Consider the following 18,772-nt stretch of genomic DNA (forward strand, 5'->3'; position numbering starts at 1 on the left):
CCCCATCCATCCTCCCCTCAATACGGTGCATTCGTCCTGACCCCTTTGCAGAAAAGCATCCCCAAAGAATGATGTTTCCACCTCCATGCTTCACGGTTGGGATGGGTTCTTGGGGTTGTACTCATCATCCTTCTTCCTCCAAACACGGCGAGTGGAGTTTAGACCAAAAAGCTCTATTTTTGTCTCATCAGACCACACGACCTTCTCCTATTCCTCCTCTGGATCATCCAGATGGTCATTGGCAAACTTCAGACGGGCCTGGACATGCGCTGGCTTGAGCAGGGGGACCTTGCATGCGCTGCAGGATTTTAATCCATGATGGCGTAGTGTGTTACTAATGGTTTTCTTTGAGACTGTGGTCCCAGCTCTCTTCAGGTCATTGACCAGGTCCTGCTGTGTAGTTCTGGGCTGATCCCTCACCTTCCTCATGATCATTGATGCCCCACGAGGTGAGATCTTGCATGGAGCTCCAGACCGAGGGTGATTGACCGTCATCTTGAACTTCTTCCATTTTCTAATAATTGCGCCAACAGTTGTTGCCTTCTCACCAAGCTGCTTGCCTATTGTCCTGTAGCCCATCCCAGCCTTGTGCAGGTCTACAATTTTATCCCTGATGTCCTTACACAGCTCTCTGGTCTTGGCCATTGTGGAGAGGTTGGAGTCTGTTTGATTGAGTGTGTGGACAGGTGTCTTTTATACAGGTAACGAGTTCAAACAGGTGCAGTTAATACAGGTAATGAGTGGAGAACAGGAGGGCTTCTTAAAGAAAAACTAACAGGTCTGTGAGAGCCGGAATTCTTACTGGTTGGTAGGTGATCAAATACTTATGTCATGTAATAAAATGCAAATTAATTACTTAAAAATCATACAATGTGATTTTCTGGATTTTTGTTTTAGATTTCGTCTCTCATAGTTGAAGTGTACCTATGATAAAAATTACAGACCTCTACATGCTTTGTAAGTAGGAAAACCTGCAAAATCGGCAGTGTATCAAATACTTGTTCTCCCCACTGTATATTTCCCTCAAATTACACAAACCCACAATGAATTTGAACTCAAATCAAATTTTGACAAAGTCCCGTATCTGTTAGGCAAAATACCGCAGTGTGCAATCCCAGCAGCAACATTTCTGACCTGGTGCCACAAGAAAAGGTCAACCATTGGGTCAGAAACACCAATGTAAATATAACCAGTGTTTATCTGCCTATTTATTTCCACCCCGTCAATCGTACATTCTAATATGTGTACATTGTCACAACACTGTAAATCCGCAGCACATGTAACATTTTAAATGTTAGGCTACATTTTTTAACTGCTAATAATATACTATTTTAAATGTTGTTATTCTCTTGATATTTTTGGTGTGTTTCATGTTTACTATTAGTCTCCAGGTACTTATCCTCCATTCTCCTCCATCTTGCCTACAGATCACTGTCATATAACAAACTGGCATCCCATGAAAGAGAAATGCAATTCTCTGCAAGTCCCAGGGATCCCCACCTCCTCCATCCCTTTTCTGTTCCTTCCTATCATCCTCCCCCTCTCCCTCTCCCTTCCCCCTTTCCCTCTCCCTTACCTCTCCCTCTCCCCCTCTCCCAAAGTGGAGCTACTCAATTGGGTAGATTAATGGCATTAGTCAGTTTAATTTCACTGCAAATCCCTGCATTTCTTCATCAGGGCTTGGCACTCCCTCACAGTTTCACAGGCAGGCTATCTCTATCTTCTTCTCTCCCTCTGTATCTATCTTTCTCTCACACTCTCTCTTGCTCTCCATATGTCCGTCTCTCTCTCTCTCTCTCTCTCTGTCTCTAATCACACACGCTCCTTCTCTTTCTCTCTTCTCTCATTCACTATCTCCCCTCTCTCTCTCTGCCTCTCTCCCTCCTCTCCCTGTCTGTCTGCCTGTCATGTGAGATATGATGTGTTAATATTGCTGTACTCTTGGCCGCAGCAGCAGCATTGTTTTCAGGGTGATTAACACCGAGGCACCAGTTCCTGTAGATGAATAGAAATTACAAACAGATGAATATAGTAATTAGGTCCCCCTTTCTTACAAACTTTAGCTCTCCCTCTCTTCCTCTCTCACCCCTGGCTCAATGTGACTCCTACAGAAGATTCATATTGACATTTCCAAAAAGACAAGGGCTATAGCTTTCAAATGATTCACTGACTAAACATATAAACACAACATGTGAATTGTTGGTCCCATGTTTCATGAGCTGAAATAAAAGATCCCAGAAGTGGTTCATACGCACAAAGAGCTTATTTATCTCAAGTTGTGTGCACACATTTGTTTACATCCCTGTTAATGAGCATTTCTCCTTTGCCAAGAGAATCCATCCACCTGACAGGTGTGACATATCAAGAAGCTGATTAAACAGCATGATCATTACACAGGTGCACATTTTTGTCACACAATACAATGCCACAGATGTCACAAGTTTTAAGGTTTTGTGCAATTGGCATGCTGACTGCAGGAATGTCCAACAGAGCTGTCGTCAGATAATTGAATGTTAATTTCTCTACCATAAGCCGCCTTCAAAGTCATTTTTTATACAACGGGTGGGTCTAGTCCTGAATGCTGATTGGTTAAAAACACATTCCAGACGGTGTCTATTCTTACGTTGCCACTGGCTAAATCTATGACGTTAAAATGTCTGTTTAACTCTGTTCCATCTGACTGCGCAATCCACTGTCTCATCAGCGCAGCCAGGCACTTTATAAACTTAAGCTCCACTATAAAAAGCATCAAGACATTATCTCACATTTCTTTTAGACTAACATTTAGTTTTCAACAGCTGAGATTTGTATAAACCTTGTTGTCTGTCTCTCCAACATTTACAACATTGTTTCAATATTGAAATTCGATCTCCAGCTGTCCCATAGTAATGAATGTGTCTGGAGTCAGGACGAGACAAGCAGGCTGGCAGGCTGCGTTTCTCAGCCAGTCGAAATCATGAATCAGCTGGCATAATTTTTATGGATAGTTTGCAGTCTTTCCAGCTACAGTTTGAAGTGATTGTGTTAGCTGTGTTGATGGCTAGCTCCTCTAAACAACAGTGTCCTGACGAGTGAGCACATTTTACATGCCAGGTGAAATCGAGCCTCATTAGCTCATTGTCATGGATGTATCAAAATAAATGTCACTAGAAAACAGCATAAACAAATGCAAATGCAGCTACCTTGCTGTTATTCTTGGCTGCACTTTTTGACGTGACTGTAAGTTAGCCGTAGTTGGAGCATTTAGACAGAATGACTGGGTTGCGTCCAGTGGTATAAAGCACCTAGGTAAAAATACTTTAAAGTACTATTTAAGTAGTTTTTTTGGGGTATCTGTACTTTACTATTTATATTTTTGACTACTTTTACTTCAGTACATTCCTAAATAAATAACTTTTTACTCAATAAATTTTTCCTGACACCTAAAAGTACTCGTTACATTTTGAATGGCTTGCAGGACATGCACATTTTCAAATTCATGCACTTATCAAGAGAACATCCCTGGTCATCCCTATTGCCTCTGAGCTGGCGGACTCACTAAACACAAATGTTTAGTTTGTAAATTATGTCTGAGTGTTGGAGTGTGCCCCCGGCAATCCATAAATAAAAAAACAAGAAAATGGTGCAGTCTGGTTTGCTTAATATAGGGAATTTTAAATGATTTATACTTTTACTTTCAATACTTAAGTATATTTTAGCAATTACATGTACTTTTAATATTTAAGTATATTTAAAACCAAATACTTTTAGACTTTTACTGAAGTAGTATGTTACTGGGTGACTTTCACTTTTACCTCAGTCATTTTCTATTAAGGTATCTTTACTTTTACTCAAGTATGACAATTGTGTACCTCTTCCACAACTGGTCGCGTCCATAGATACAGAACAAAAAGACTGAATGACCAGCCGGCTTGGGTAGCAACTCTAGATTTGTGTCGGGACTATATCTTCTGGAAGGATGAAATAGTACGAATAAATTAATAAAAATAACTTTTATGAAAATATGTCAATCACTATTTGAATATGTTGATAACCGTTGTATAAAAGTGATAAAGCCCTCGAAGCCAGTATGTCGAGTGCCAATATATCCTCCAAACACCAGCTTCCCGGGCATCAAAAATAATCTGGTAGAACGTCCATCCGGCCTCACAACTGCAGACCATGTGTAACCACGTCAGCTCAGGACCTCCACATCCGGCTTCTTCACGTGCAGGATCATCTGAGATGAGCCACCCGTGCAGCTGATGAAACTGTGGGTTTGCACAACCGAAGAATTTCTGCACAAACTGTCAAAAACCATCTCAGGGAAGCTCATCAGCATTTTCTTCGTCCTCACCAGGGACTTGACCTGACCGCAGTTTGGCGTCGTAACATACTTCAGTGGGCACATGCTCACCTTCGATGGCCACTGGCATGCAGGAGAAGTGTGCTCTTCACGGATGAATCACGGTTTTAACTATCCCGGGCAGATGTCAGACAGGGTCGTGTATGGCGTCGTGTGGGCGAGCGGTTTGCTGATGTCAACGTTGTGAACAGAGTACCCCATGGTGGCGGTGGGGTTATGGTATGGGCAGGTGTAAGCTACGGACAATGAACACGATTGCATTTTATCGATGGCAATTTCAATGCACAGAGATACCATGACGAGATCCTGAGGCCCAATGTCGTGCCATTCCTCCATCACCTCATGTTTCAGCATGATAATGCACAGCCCCATGTTGTAAGGATCTGTACACAATTCCTGAAAGATGAAAATGTCCCAGTTCTTCCATGGCCTGCATACTCACCAGACATGTCCCCCATTGAGCATGTTTGGGATGCTCTGGATCGACATGTACGACAGCGTGTTCCAGTTCCTGACAATATCCACTAACATTCCACAAACAACAGCCTGATCAACTCTATGCGAAGAAGATGTTGCGGTGCATGAGGCAAAAAGTGATCACACCAGATACTGACTGGTTTTCTGATCGACGCCCCTACTTTTTTTTAAGGTACACTGTATATACAAAAGTATATGGATACCACTTCAAATTAGTGGATTCGGCTATTTCAAACACACTCGTTGCTGACAGGTGTATAAAATCAAGCACACAGCCATGCAATCTCCATAGACAAACATTGGCAGTAGAATGGCCTTATTGAAGAGCTCAGTGGCTTTCAATGTGGCACCTTCATAGGATGCCACCTTTCCAACAAATCAGTTTGTCAATTTTTTGCCCTGCTAGAGCTGCCCCGGTCAACTGTAAGTGCTGTTATTTTGAAGTGGAAACGTCTAGGAGCAACGACGGCTCAGCCGAGAAGTGGTAGGCCACACAAATTCACTGAACGGAACAGCCAAGTGCTAAAATATTCTGTCCTCGGTTGCAACACTCACTACAGAGTTCTAAACTGTCCGTCGGGAGCTTCATGAAATGGGTTTCCATGGTCCATGGCCGCACACAAGTCTAAGATCAACATGCGCAATGCCAAGTGTCGTCTGGAGCGGTGTAAAGCTTGCTGCCATTGGACTCTGGAGCAGTGGAAATGCGTTCTCTGAAGTGATGAATCAAGCTTCCCCATCTGGCAGTCTAAAGGAAGAATCTGGGTTTGGCGAATGCCAGGAGAACTCTACCTGCCCAAATGCATAGTGCCAACTGTAAAGTTTGGTGGAGGAGGAATAATGGTCTGGGGCTGTTTTCATGGTTTGGGTTAGGCCCTTTAGTTCCATTAAAGGGAAATATTAACGCTACAGCATACAATGACATTCTAGATGAGTCTGTGCTTCCAACTTTGTAGCAACAGTTTGGGGAAGGCCCTTGCCTGTTTCAGCATGACAATACCCCCGTGCACAAAGCGAGGTCCATACAGAAATGGTTTGTTGAGATTGGTGTGGAAGAACATGACTGGCCGGCACAGAGCCCTGACCTCAACCCCATCAAATACCTTTGAGATGAATTGGAACGCCAACTGCGAGCCAGGCCTAATCGCCCAACATCAGTGCCCGACCTAACTAATGCACTTGTGGCTGAATGAAAGCAATTCCCCGGAGAAATGTTCCAACTAGTGGAAAGCCTTCCCAGAAGAGTGGAGGCTGTTATAGCAGGAAAGGGGGGGACCAACTCCATATTAATGCCCATGATTTTGGAATGAGATGTTCAATGAGCAGGTGTTCACATACTTTAATCATGTAGTGTATCTGTGACCAACAGATGCATATCTGTATTCCCAGTCATGTGAAATCCATAGATCAGGGCCTAATGAACTTATTTCAATTGACTGATTTCCTTATATGAACTGTAACTCAGTAAAACCTTTGAAATTGTTGCATGTTGCATTTTTATTTTTGTTCAGTGTATATCACTTTCTATTTTCTGACCCAACATTATTTTAGGATGTACCTCCCAAAACTTGCTGGGCCCAATACAGGGCCCAAAACAACCGTTCGGAGTTTAACAGGTTTAAAGGTCCGTATCAAACACATAAGCCTTCACATCTTTAATTTGGTCTAAACTGAAACAGTCAGGTCATTTAGTAGGTTGACTTCTCTTTTCCAGTCTCCAGTCATAGCCACAGGCAGTACACTATTAAAATGAAGTGCTTTGAAACACTAAAACTATTGACAACTGAGCTGCCACCAACTTAAAGGAGACGCAACGTTATCCTTGTAGTACTCCCAAGATTAAATCAACCCAGTCTTCGCTACATCGTGTACAGTGCTCCAAGACGGTCTCTCAGCTACAGGCAACAATGCTCCAAGAGTGTCTGTCTGTAGGAGAGGCAGTAGATGAGATCACCATGCAAAGAGAGAGAAGATGAGATGAGGCTATTAGGGAACAAAGTTGTTGAGCAGCTGTGTTATCCATTTACTGACTTTCTACTGTCCTCTCCTCCTTTGTCTGTCTGTCTGTCTTCTCTCATCACTTTTCTGTTAAGAGTGCTAGAGTTTTGGATAATATGGCAAGCAACGGAAGAAGCTAGAGAGGGCATGAGGGAGGGGTAAAAGAAAGAAACAGAACAAGAGTTAGAGAATCAAGCATGATTTCTAGGACTGGATGTTGGCTTCTGTCACGTTCCTGACCTGTTTTCTGTTGTTTTGTATGTGTGTGATGGTCAGGGCGTGAGTTTTGGGTGGGCAGTCTATGTTTGCTGTTTCTATGTTGGTTTTGTGTTGCCTGGTATGGCTCTTAATTAGAGGCAGGTGTTTTGCGTTTTCCTCTAATTGAGAGTCATATTAAGGTAGGTTGTTCTCACTGTTTGTTTGTGGGTGATTGTCGCTGTGTCTGTGTTTGTTGCACCACACGGTACTGTCTCGTCTCGGTCGTTCCTGTTCATGTGTTCTTCGTTTCATGTAAGTTCGTAGTTTAGGTCTGTCTAGTTCGTTTTGTTATTTTGTATATTTAGTCAAGTGTATTTCGTGTCTGTCTTCGTCTTACAATAAAGTCATTATGTATTCATCACCCGCTGCGCCTTGGTCTACTCACTCACCGAAAGAGAGCCGTTACAGAATCACCCACCAAACCCAGATCAAGCAGCGGGTTAACGGACAGCCACGACAGCAGCAGTGGGAAAAGGAGGATTGGACATGGGAAGAGATCCTGGACGGTAAAGGACCCTGGGCAGAGCCAGTGGAGTGTCGCCGCCCCAAAGCGGAGCTGGAGGCAGCGAAAGCGGAGAGGCGACGTTATGAGGAGGCAGCACGGAAGCAAGGCTGGAAGCCCGCAAGTACTACCCTAAAATTTCTTGGGGGGTGGCTAAGAGGTAGTGGGCCGAGGGCAGGTAGGAGACCTGCGCCCACTTCCCAGGCTAACCGTGGAGAGCGGGAGTACGGGCAGACGCCGTGTTACGCAGTAGAGCGCACGGTGTCTCCTGTACGGGTGCATAGCCCAGTGCGGGTTATTCCACCTCCCCGCACTGGTAGGGCTAGATTGAGCATTGAGCCAAGTGCCATGAGGCCGGCTCTACATATCTGGCCACCAGTACGTCTCCTTGGGCCGGCTTACATGGCACCAGCCTTACGCATGGTGTCCCCGGTTCGCCTACATAGCCCGGTGCGGGTTATTCCACCTCCCCGCACTGGTCGGGCGACGGGGAGCATTCAGCCAGGTAAGGTTGGGCAGGCTCGGTTTTCAAGGGAGCCAGTACGCCTACACGGTCCGGTATTTCCGGCGCTACCTCCTCGCCCCAGCCCAGTACCACCAGTTCCGGCACCACGCACTAAGCCATCTGTGCGTCTCCAGAGCCCTGTACGCACTGTTCCTTCTCCCCGCACTCGCCCTGAGGTGCGTGCCCTCAGCCCGGTACCTCCAGTTCCGGTACCACGCACCAGGCCTATAGTGCGCTTCGAGAGGTCAGTGTGCCCTGTCCCTGCTCCCCGCACTAGCCTTGAAGTGCGTGCCGTCATCCCGGTACCTCCAGTTCCGGCACCACGCACCAGGCCTACTGTGCACCTCAGCAGGGCAGAGTCGGCCGTCTGCCCAACGCCTTCTGCACTGCCTGTCTGCCCAGCTCCGTCTGAGCCATCTGTCTGCCCAGCGCCGTCTGAGCCATCTGTCTGCCCAGCGCCGTCGGAGCCATCTGTCTGCCCAGCGCCGTCGGAGCCATCTGTCTGCCCAGCGCCGTCTGAGCCATCTGTCTGCCCAGCTCCGTCTGAGCCATCTGTCTGCCCAGCGCCGTCTGAGCCATCTGTCTGCCCAGCGCCGTCTGAGCCATCTGTCTGCCCAGCGCCGTCTGAGCCATCTGTCTGCCCAGCGCCGTCTGAGCCATCTGTCTGCCCAGCGCCGTCTGAGCCATCTGTCTGCCCAGCGCCGTCTGAGCCATCTGTCTGCCCAGCGCCGTCTGAGCCATCTGTCTGCCCAGAGCCGTCTGAGCCATCTGTCTGCCCAGCGCCGTCTGAGCCATCTGTCTGCCCAGCGCCGTCTGAGCCATCTGTCTGCCCAGCGCCTTCTGAGCCATCTGTCTGCCCAGCGCCTTCTGAGCCATCTGTCTGTCCCGAGCCATTAGAGCCGTCCGTCAGTCAGGAGCCGCTAGAGCCGTCCGTCAGTCAGGAGCCGCTAGAGCCGTCCGTCAGTCAGGAGCCGCCAGAGCCGCCAGCCAGTCAGGAGCCGCCAGAGCCGCCAGCCAGTCAGGAGCCGCCAGAGCCGCCAGCCAGTCAGGAGCCGCCAGAGCCGCCAGCCAGTCAGGAGCCGCCAGAGCCGCCAGCCAGTCAGGAGCCGCCAGAGCCGCCAGCCAGTCAGGAGCCGCCAGAGCCGCCAGCCAGTCAGGAGCTGCCCTACAGTCGTGAGCTGACCTACAGTCGTGAGCTGCCCTACAGTCGTGAGCTGCCCTACAGTCGTGAGCTGCCCTACAGTCGTGAGCTGCCCTACAGTCGTGAGCTGCCCTACAGTCGTGAGCTGCCCTACAGTCGTGAGCTGCCCTACAGCCCGGACCTGCCAGAGTCCCTCGGCCCGGACCTGCCAGAGTCCCTCGGCCCGGACCTGCCAGAGTCCCTCGGCCCGGACCTGCCAGAGTCCCTCGGCCCGGACCTGCCAGAGTCCCTCGGCCCGGACCTGCCAGAGTCCCTCGGCCCGGACCTGCCAGAGTCCCTCGGCCCGGACCTGCCAGAGTCCCTCGGCCCGGACCTGCCAGAGTCCCTCGGCCAGGACCTGCCAGAGTCCCTCGGCCAGGACCTGCCAGAGTCCCTCGGCCAGGACCTGCCGCCCCTTATCCCGGTGCTGCCCCTTATCCCGGTGCTGCCCCTTCATTTAGGTGGTTTTAGTTGGAGGGTGGTCATTGGGAGGGGGATACAGAAGCGGGGAGTGACTATGGTGGTGTGGGGACAGCGTCCGGAGCCTGAGCCACCACCGTGGTCAGATGCCCACCCAGACCCTCCCCTGGACTTTGTGCTGGTGCGCCCGGCGTTCGCACCTTGAGGGGGGGGTTCTGTCACGTTCCTGACCTGTTTTCTGTTGTTTTGTATGTGTGTGATGGTCAGGGCGTGAGTTTTGGGTGGGCAGTCTATGTTTGCTGTTTCTATGTTGGTTTTGGGTTGCCTGGTATGGCTCTTAATTAGAGGCAGGTGTTTTGCGTTTTCCTCTAATTGAGAGTCATATTAAGGTAGGTTGTTCTCACTGTTTGTTTGTGGGTGATTGTCGCTGTGTCTGTGTTTGTTGCACCACACGGTACTGTCTCGTCTCGTTCATTCGGTCGTTCCTGTTCATGTGTTCTTCGTTTCATGTAAGTTCGTAGTTTAGGTCTGTCTAGTTCGTTTTGTTATTTTGTATATTTAGTCAAGTGTATTTCGTGTCTGTCTTCGTCTTACAATAAAGTCATTATGTATTCATCACCCGCTGCGCCTTGGTCTACTCACTCACCGAAAGAGAGCCGTTACAGCTTCGCTACAAACAGATGTTGCGTGTCATTTGGTTGTTAAGTAGGCAGCTAGCTAGTTAACAGCTTTGCCATCTCATGACCAGCTATTCTTAACTTTTTGGTCATAGGTTCACAATGTTTTATTTTTTTCTCACTTCTGAAATCTCTGGATGTTGTGGTTATATCGTTAACTAATATATACAGTGGGGCAAAAAAGTATTTAGTCAGCCACCAATTGTGCCAGTTCTCCCACTTAAAAAGATGAGAGAGGCCTGTAATTTTCATCATAGGTACACTTCAACTATGACAGACAAACTGAGAAAAAAAATCCAGAAAATCACATTGTAGGATTTTTAATGAATTTATTTGCAAATTATGGTGGAAAATAAGTATTTGGTCAATAACAAAAGTTTATCTCAATACTTTCAATACTTTGTTATATTGGCAATGACAGCGGTCAAACGTTTTCTGTAAGTCTTCACAAGGTTTTCATACACTGTTGCTGGTATTTTGGCCCATTCCTCCAGAGCAGTGATGTTTTGGGGCTGTTGCTGGGCAACACGGACTTTCAACTCCCTCCAAAGATTTTCTATGGGGTTGAGATCTGGAGACTGGCTAGGCCACTCCAGGACCTTGAAATGCTTCTTACGAAGCCACTCCTTCGTTGCCCGGGCGGTGTGTTTGGGATCATTGTCATGCTGAAAGACCCAGCCACGTTTCATCTTCAATGCCCTTGCTGATGGAAGGAGGTTTTCACTCAAAATCTCACGATACATGGCCCCATTCATTCTTTCCTTTACACGGATCAGTCGTCCTGGTCCCTTTGCAGAAAAACAGCCCCAAAGCATGATGTTTCCACCCCCATGCTTCACAGTAGGTATGGTGTTCTTTGGATGCAACTCAGCATTCTTTGTCCTCCAAACATGACGAGTTGAGTTTTTACCAAAAAGTTCTATTTTGGTTTCTTCTGACCATATGACATTCTCCCAATCTTCTTCCGGATCATCCAAATGCTCTCTAGCAAACTTCAGACGGGCCTGGACATGTACTGGCTTAAGCAGGGGGACACGTCTAGCACTGCAGGATTTGATTCCCTGGCGGCGTAGTGTGTTACTGATGGTAGGCTTTGTTAATTTGGTCCCAGCTCTCTGCAGGTCATTCACTAGGTCCCCCTGTGTGGTTCTGGGATTTTTGCTCACCGTTCTTGTGATCATTTTGACCCCACGGGGTGAGATCTTGCGTGGAGCCCCAGATCGAGGGAGATTATCAGTGGTCTTGTATGTCTTCCATTTCCTAATAATTGCTTCCACAGTTGATTTCTTCAAACCAAGCTGCTTACCTATTGCAGATTCAGTCTTCCCAGCCTGGTGCAGGTCTACAATTTTGTTTCTGGTGTCCTTTGACAGCTCTTTGGTCTTGGCCATAGTGGAGTTTGGAGTGTGACTGTTTGAGGTTGTGGACAGGTGTCTTTTATACTGATAACAAGTTCAAACAGGTGCCATTAATACAGGTAACGAGTGGAGGACAGAGGAGCCTCTTAAAGAAGAAGTTACAGGTCTGTGAGAGCCAGAAATCTTGCTTGTTTGTAGGTGACCAAATACTTATTTTCCACCATAATTTGCAAATAAATTCATAAAAAATCCTACAATGGGATTTTCTGGATTTTTTTTTCTAATTTTGTCTGTCATGGTTGAAGTGTACCTGTGATGAAAATTACAGGCCTCTCATCTTTTTAAGTGGGAGAACTTGCACAATTGGTGGCTGACTAAATACTTTTTTGCCCCACTGTATATATATATATACAGTGGGGAGAACAAGTATTTGATACACTGCCGATTTTGCAGGTTTTCCTACTTACAAAGCATGTAGAGGTCTGTAATTTTTATCATAGGTACACTTCAACTGTGAGAGACGGAATCTAAAACAAAAATCCAGAAAATCACATTGTATGATTTTTAAGTAATTAATTTGCATTTTATTGCATGACATAAGTATTTGATCACCTACCAACCAGTAAGAATTCCGGCTCTCACAGACCTGTTAGTTTTTATTTAAGAAGCCCTCCTGTTCTCCACTCATTACCTGTATTAACTGCACCTGTTTGAACTCGTTACCTGTATAAAAGACACCTGTCCACACACTCAATCAAACAGACTCCAACCTCTCCACAATGGCCAAGACCAGAGAGCTGTATAAGGACATCAGGGATAAAATTGTAGACATGCAACAGGCTGGGATGGGCTACAGGACAATAGGCAAGCAGCTTGGTGAGAAGGCAACAACTGTTGGCGCAATTATTAGAAAATGGAAGAAGTTCAAGATGACGGTCAATCACACTCGGTCTGGGGCTCCATGCAAGATCTCACCTCGTGGGGCATCAATGATCATGAGGAAGGTGAGTTATCAGCCCAGAACTACACGGCAGGACCTGGTCAATGACCTGGAGAGAGCTGGGACCACAGTCTCAAAGAAAACCATTAGTAACACACTACACCGTCATGGATTAAAATCCTGCAGCGCACGCAAGGTCCACCTGCTCAAGCCAGCGCATGTCCAGGCCCGTCTGAAGTTTGCCAATGACCATCTGGATGATCCAGAGGAGGAATGGGAGAAGGTCATGTGGTCTTATGAGACAAAAAATAGAGCTTTTTGGTCTAAACTCCACTCGCCGTGTTTGGAGGAAGAAGAAGGATGAGTACAACCCCAAGAACACCATCCCAACCGTGAAGCATGGAGGTGGAAACATCATTCTTTGGGGATGCTTTTCTGCAAAGGGTACAGGATGACTGCACCGTATTGAGGGGAGGATGGATGGGGCCATGTATCGCGAGATCTTGGCCAACAACCTCCTTCCCTCAGTAAGAGCATTGAAGATGGGTCGTGGCTGGGTCTTCCAGCATGACAACGACCCGAAACACACAGCCAGGGCAACTAAGGAGTGGCGCCGTAAGAAGCATCTCAAGGTCCTGGAGTGGCCTAGCCAGTCTCCAGACCTGAACCCAATAGAAAATCTTTGGAGGGAGCTGAAAGTCCGTATTGCCCAGCGACAGCCCCGAAACCTGAAGGATCTGGAGAAGATCTGTATGGAGGAGTGGGCCAAAATCCCTGCTGCAGTGTGTGCAAACCTGGTCAAGAACTACAGGAAACGTATGATCTCTGTAATTGCAAACAAAGGTTTCTGTACCAAATATTAAGATCTGCTTTTCTGATGTATCAAATACTTATGTCATGCAATAAAATGCAAATTAATTACTTAAAAATCATACAATGTGATTTTCTGGATTTTTGTTTTAGATTCCGTCTCTCATAGTTGAAGTGTACCCATGATAGAAATTACAGACCTCTACATGCTTTGTAAGTAGGAAAACCTGCAAAATCGGCAGTGTATCAAATACTTGTTCTCCCCACTGTATATATATTTTATTTTTATTTCATTTATTACCGTCCTCTCCCTGGTTGAGTGATGGTTCGTTAGTCTTTGTGCGTCTGCCTGTCTTTGTGACGCGGTTGTTTTCTATTATGTGGTTGTAACCAGTGTGTTCACTCTCTGGGCCTCGGTGGACATGATTCATCAGTTACCGGAAAGAACAAAGAGTTCAGAGCCCAGAGAGACATGTTGGAAAACAAAGATAAACCTCTCTGCACTCATCAGTCCTAAGTGGTGCACTATATAGGGAATAGGATGCCAGTTGGGACACAAGACTGTAAGAGGAACGCAAGACTGCTTTAAAGAAACAGCATAATTGCTCCACGTTACACTGTACATTATCTGCTCTTACATTATATCTGTGTAGTAGTTAAAAGCATTGGGCCAGTAACCAAATGGTCACTGGTTCGAATCACCGAGCTGACTGGGTGAAGAATATGTTGATGTGCTCTTGAGCAAGGCCCTTAACCTTAATTGCTCCTGTAAGTCACTCTGGTTTCCCATTGACAGTTAGCATAAGTTGTAAAGGATTTTGGACTACTGCTGCCCAATTTTTACATTCTCATGTTAGCACTGGTATTTCATATATTGCACAATATATGATAATATATTACAGTATATTACTCATTGCTCCTAGTGATTATGATATTTTGGGTCTCTGACCCCTCTTTTCTACTTCTCTCTCTTTCTCTCCCTTACTGATTGACTTTGGCTGGGTCCTGGTGGGTGTTAGTCTTTGTTAGCTGTGGGTTCTGGGTGGTTCTCAGGGGTTCTTGGGGTTCAGTGGTGTATGGGGTTATGCCTACCATGTCTGTCTGTTATCCTCTCTCCCTTGCTTCCTCACCCCTCTCCCCAGAAGGGTGTTGGCCTTTGTCCTCTGGGGATTCTGGCATGTTCTAGGGGGTGCTGTATGGGGCCTTAGTCTGGGGTTGTGCCCATGTCTGCTTCGTCTGCCTCCCTCTTTGTTCCCCCGGCTGCTCCAGAGAGGGCCTTAGTTCTCCATGTAGACTAGGCTTCCCAAATGTCACCCTATATAGTGCACTACTGTTGACCAGGGCCCTTTGGGGGATGGGGTACCATTTGGGACTTAGTCTAGGCACTGCGACAGCCAGCCAGGGGACTTGGCAATGTGTGTCCTGAAAGTCAAATGTGTTCATTGAGATTCAAGTGGTGGCTGTGTGAGGCTGAGGCTGAGACTGTGGCTGTGGAAGAGAGGAGACAGCAGACCCTTGGCAGGGCTCAGACAGCAGACTCAGGCAGAAAAGAGAGAGTTCCCATTATTATTTACACAGCTTCTCCCTGACACTACTTTAAAATAGGTTATTTCACGTGTTGGTGGGATGGAAGGGGGGAGGGGGGGGTATGTACAAAAATACATTTTATTTTCCTATTCATTTCAATGTTATTATTTTAGACCAGGCCACATGCGTACTGTTCAAAATAATGTTTGTGTATGGTAGGGTACATACATTTTGTCATAAAATATAATTTAAATTCAGGCCTATTCATTGTAAGGACTGGAGCATAATTAATTTGGAAAAATTCCATCAATACAAAATAGTTGTCAAGGCAAGGGTCTTTGGCAGAACATTTTTGTTACTACATTCAGACATATAAAGATACCTTCCAATAGACTGAAATGGGTTGGCTGACAGCACTACACAGATGGGATTTTTAAGGTCTTGAGGTAGTCATTTAAAATGCCGGACCATTTATAATTGATAGATGTCCAAAATGTGGATGAACAATAACCTAGCCTACTAGTCTGCAATTTTCATGTTTTCATGCAGCTACAAATTTACTGCCAAACCAAAACAGAGAGAACGCAAAAATATTACTAATACAATTTTTTTCATTTTTTTTTGTATCAATGTTGTGTTTTGAAAATGTGTATCAGCCGAAATTTCATCAGCTTGGTAAATATATCCCCGCTAAACATCGGGAAGAAATTAGGTGTTAGCACGTGCGACACTGAAATGACTCCCTCTGGATCCAGAATCTCTGTGATTTTCATATCCTGAATAATATTGAAAAGGTTAAAGATATGGGTCATACATTCAGACAGAGAGACACAAAACCAGCCAGCCAGAAAATACATATCACTGCATCAGGAGGAGATTAGCTAGATGGAACTGCCAGACCGCGTACCAGATAGGCAGATAATATTTTGCCAGACTCGAGCATCACCATACAGCCAGGCACTACTGGCACTACTTGCAGCATCCTCCCTGCATGGCAGGCTGGTCCAGGCTGACCAAGGCTTCTTCCTACGGGGTGACGACACAACTGTGCGCCATTGCTCTGGCCTGACAGTGAGTGAATGGGACAAAGGGTGTGTGAGGAAGGAGACTAAGAGAGAGAGTTGCTCTGTTGCAGCAGGGTGAGAAGGGGTGAGGCGGGGTGAGACAGCCCTCTCGTGACAAGCGCTACTCTCCCTCTCCGCTAGCTGTAGCTCTCCCTCTGTCTCTGTCCGGCCCCGGCCCTCAGCCATTTTGGAAAGGGGAGAGAAAAGTGGCCGCTTCTCTCTCTCTCTCTCTCTCTCTCTCTCTATGTCTTTCACTACGTGGCGTAGATTGGAAAGGCTGGGGCTGAGGCGAGGGCTGCTCTGTTATGGAGAGGGCGGAGGAGAGGTGAGAAGACTCACTAGGCAGCTGGCTCGCTCGCATTTGGGGAGAGATGGGAGACATGTTTGCAGAGAAAAGTCCGGTGTGAAAAGCAGTCCTTTTCAGTATTCACCTTTCCTTCGAAATTTCTTTTTTTTTTCTCTCCTCAATCTTCTGTTAAGCTTCTATTATTTTTTGATCTTGTACCTTCTCACACTCGCTTTTTCTCTCTCTCCGTCTCTCTTTCTTTCCCCCTTCTTTTCCTCTCTAACTTTCGCTCTGCTTTGAACATTTCTGGGTACATTTTTCCCCTGCCTGTTCGAGGCGATATCTTTTTGTCATCCCCTTGTTCGATTCAATTCAGGGGAGTGTAAAACAAAAGGAAACGTCCAACGTTTTGGCACAGCTAAGGAGAGTCAGAACCGCAGCCAAGGACCCTGCTGGGATAAAAAAAAAACAGGCAGAATGAAGCAGCGCCAAAAAAAAAAGACAACACCACCCTTTCCTTTGCATGGTCACAAATTCCACTTTCTCTGTAGCCAGCCCTGAGCAGCTACAACAGCTCCTCCTCGACCACATCTCACCGTCTGCATTCAACCTTACGCCGTCTCTAGCTCGCCGTAGATTTTTTCAAACTCCATCTTGGGGGTTTGGGTTTTGTACCCCTGTTATTGAGGATAGGACAGCAGGACAGGAGGGTGAAAGAAGGAAGAAAGAAAGAGGGGGACAGTATCTTTGCTTCAATTTCAGCCGGTGATTTGCCGATATTCTCTTGTTAAAACAATGCTGCTATTATTGGGCTTTTTTCGCTAGTAGTTTCTGAACTATTTTTTGGGTATACTGACGTTGGGATGTGTTTGTGACTGTGTGTTGTATGTGCATGTGTGTCTGGGTGTGTGAATGTGTGTGTGTGTGTGTGTGTCTGGTTTAAGGGTGTCAGACAGACTCTTTGCTCTGTTCACAATGTGGTTGTAACAATTTATGTGTGTGTTGTCCCAGGTCCCTGCTGTATTTTCACTGAAAGAGCCGGCCTACTCTGTCCACCAAGCCTGACTCCATTTTGATGCCAGACGAGGAGACGAGGACTGACCAGCCCTTTGGTTCCCACACCATGTTGGCTCCAGCCCACACCATTGGCTACCCACTACCACACCAGTACGTTGGCATTTCTCTTTTCGTATTTCTGTATTTTTCTATTAATTTCTCAATTAATTTCTCTCTTGGTCTTGGTTTGTCGTGATAAGTGCGAAACTGGACCTATGATTCTGTACCTCTCATTCTCTCATGTTCAACTGACCTTTCCCTATAGTGCCTGTATTGTTTTTAACGGTGATTGTGAATTCCTATATTTCTCGGAGATAAGTCTGGTAACATAAATAAAGCGAATTAAATCTCTCCCTCGTGTGTATATTCACCCTCAGCTTGTGAAAAATATTTGACAGTGATTGTTCTGAAAGATAGTGTAGTGATGTGCATAAACGAAACATGGCATTTTCAAATCAAAAATATCTTTCAGAGCCACGTTTTGTTTTGTTATGATTTACAGTTCGCTATGACAATTGAATGACCTTTTCAATTTGTAGTTGAATGTCACACGGTCTATCATTTCTGTTACACACCTTAATCAAGAGGTGTGCTGTGTTTCTGTGGTGATTAGAGTGACAAGGTGGCTCAGCAGAACTCATTGAGTTCATTGATTTACTGTTAATTATATTTACTTCGCCACCATGGTGTGCCTTCACCTCCCTTATCTCACCTCACTTGCTCACATTGTATGTAGACTTATTTTTCTACTGTATTATTGACTGTATGTTTGTTTACTCCACGTGTAACTCTGTGTTGTTGTATGTGTCGAACTGCTTTGCTTTGTCTTGGCCAGGTCGCAATTGTAAATGAGAACTTGTTCTCAACTTGCCTACCTGGTTAAATAAAGGTGAAATAAAAAAAATAAAAAAAACGTAGGTATGGGTAAAGTGACTATGCACAGATAATAAAGAGCGAATAGCAGCAGTGTAAAAACAAATGGGGAGGGGGGGGGGGGTTCGCTGTAAATAGTCCACTCTGCCATTTTATTAATTGTTCAGCAGTCTTATGGCTTGTGGGTAGAAGCTGTTAAGGAGCCTTTTGGTCCTAGACTTGGAGCTCCAGTACAGTACCAGTTTTCCCGTGCAGGAGCAGAGATGACAGTCTATGACTTGGGTGTCTAAAGTCTTTGACAATTTCTTGGGCTTTCCTCTGACACCGCCTAGTATGTAGGTCCTGCATAGCAGGAAACTTGATGTACTGGGCCATATGTACTACCCTCTGTTGCGCCTTATGGTCAGATGCAAGCAGTTGCCATACCAGGAAGGGATGCAAGTGGTCAGGATGCTCTCTGTGGTGCAGCTGGACTGAGGTGTGGGGGCCCCATGCC

At 46.2% G+C, this 18,772-nt stretch overlaps 1 long non-coding RNA gene across 1 annotated transcript; it reads left to right on the plus strand.

The window, feature by feature from the left end:
• The first annotated feature begins 16,381 nt into the window (after window positions 1-16,381).
• Window positions 16,382-17,754, plus strand: LOC139536653 (uncharacterized). The gene is made up of 2 exons (XR_011667364.1): window positions 16,382-17,112; window positions 17,359-17,754. It is a non-coding gene; the product is annotated as an uncharacterized lncRNA (long non-coding RNA).
• The last annotated feature ends 1,018 nt before the right edge of the window (window positions 17,755-18,772 follow it).

The sequence above is a fragment of the Salvelinus alpinus genome, chromosome 13 (genome assembly GCF_045679555.1).
Source record: "Salvelinus alpinus chromosome 13, SLU_Salpinus.1, whole genome shotgun sequence".
Taxonomy (NCBI): Eukaryota; Metazoa; Chordata; class Actinopteri; order Salmoniformes; family Salmonidae; genus Salvelinus; species Salvelinus alpinus.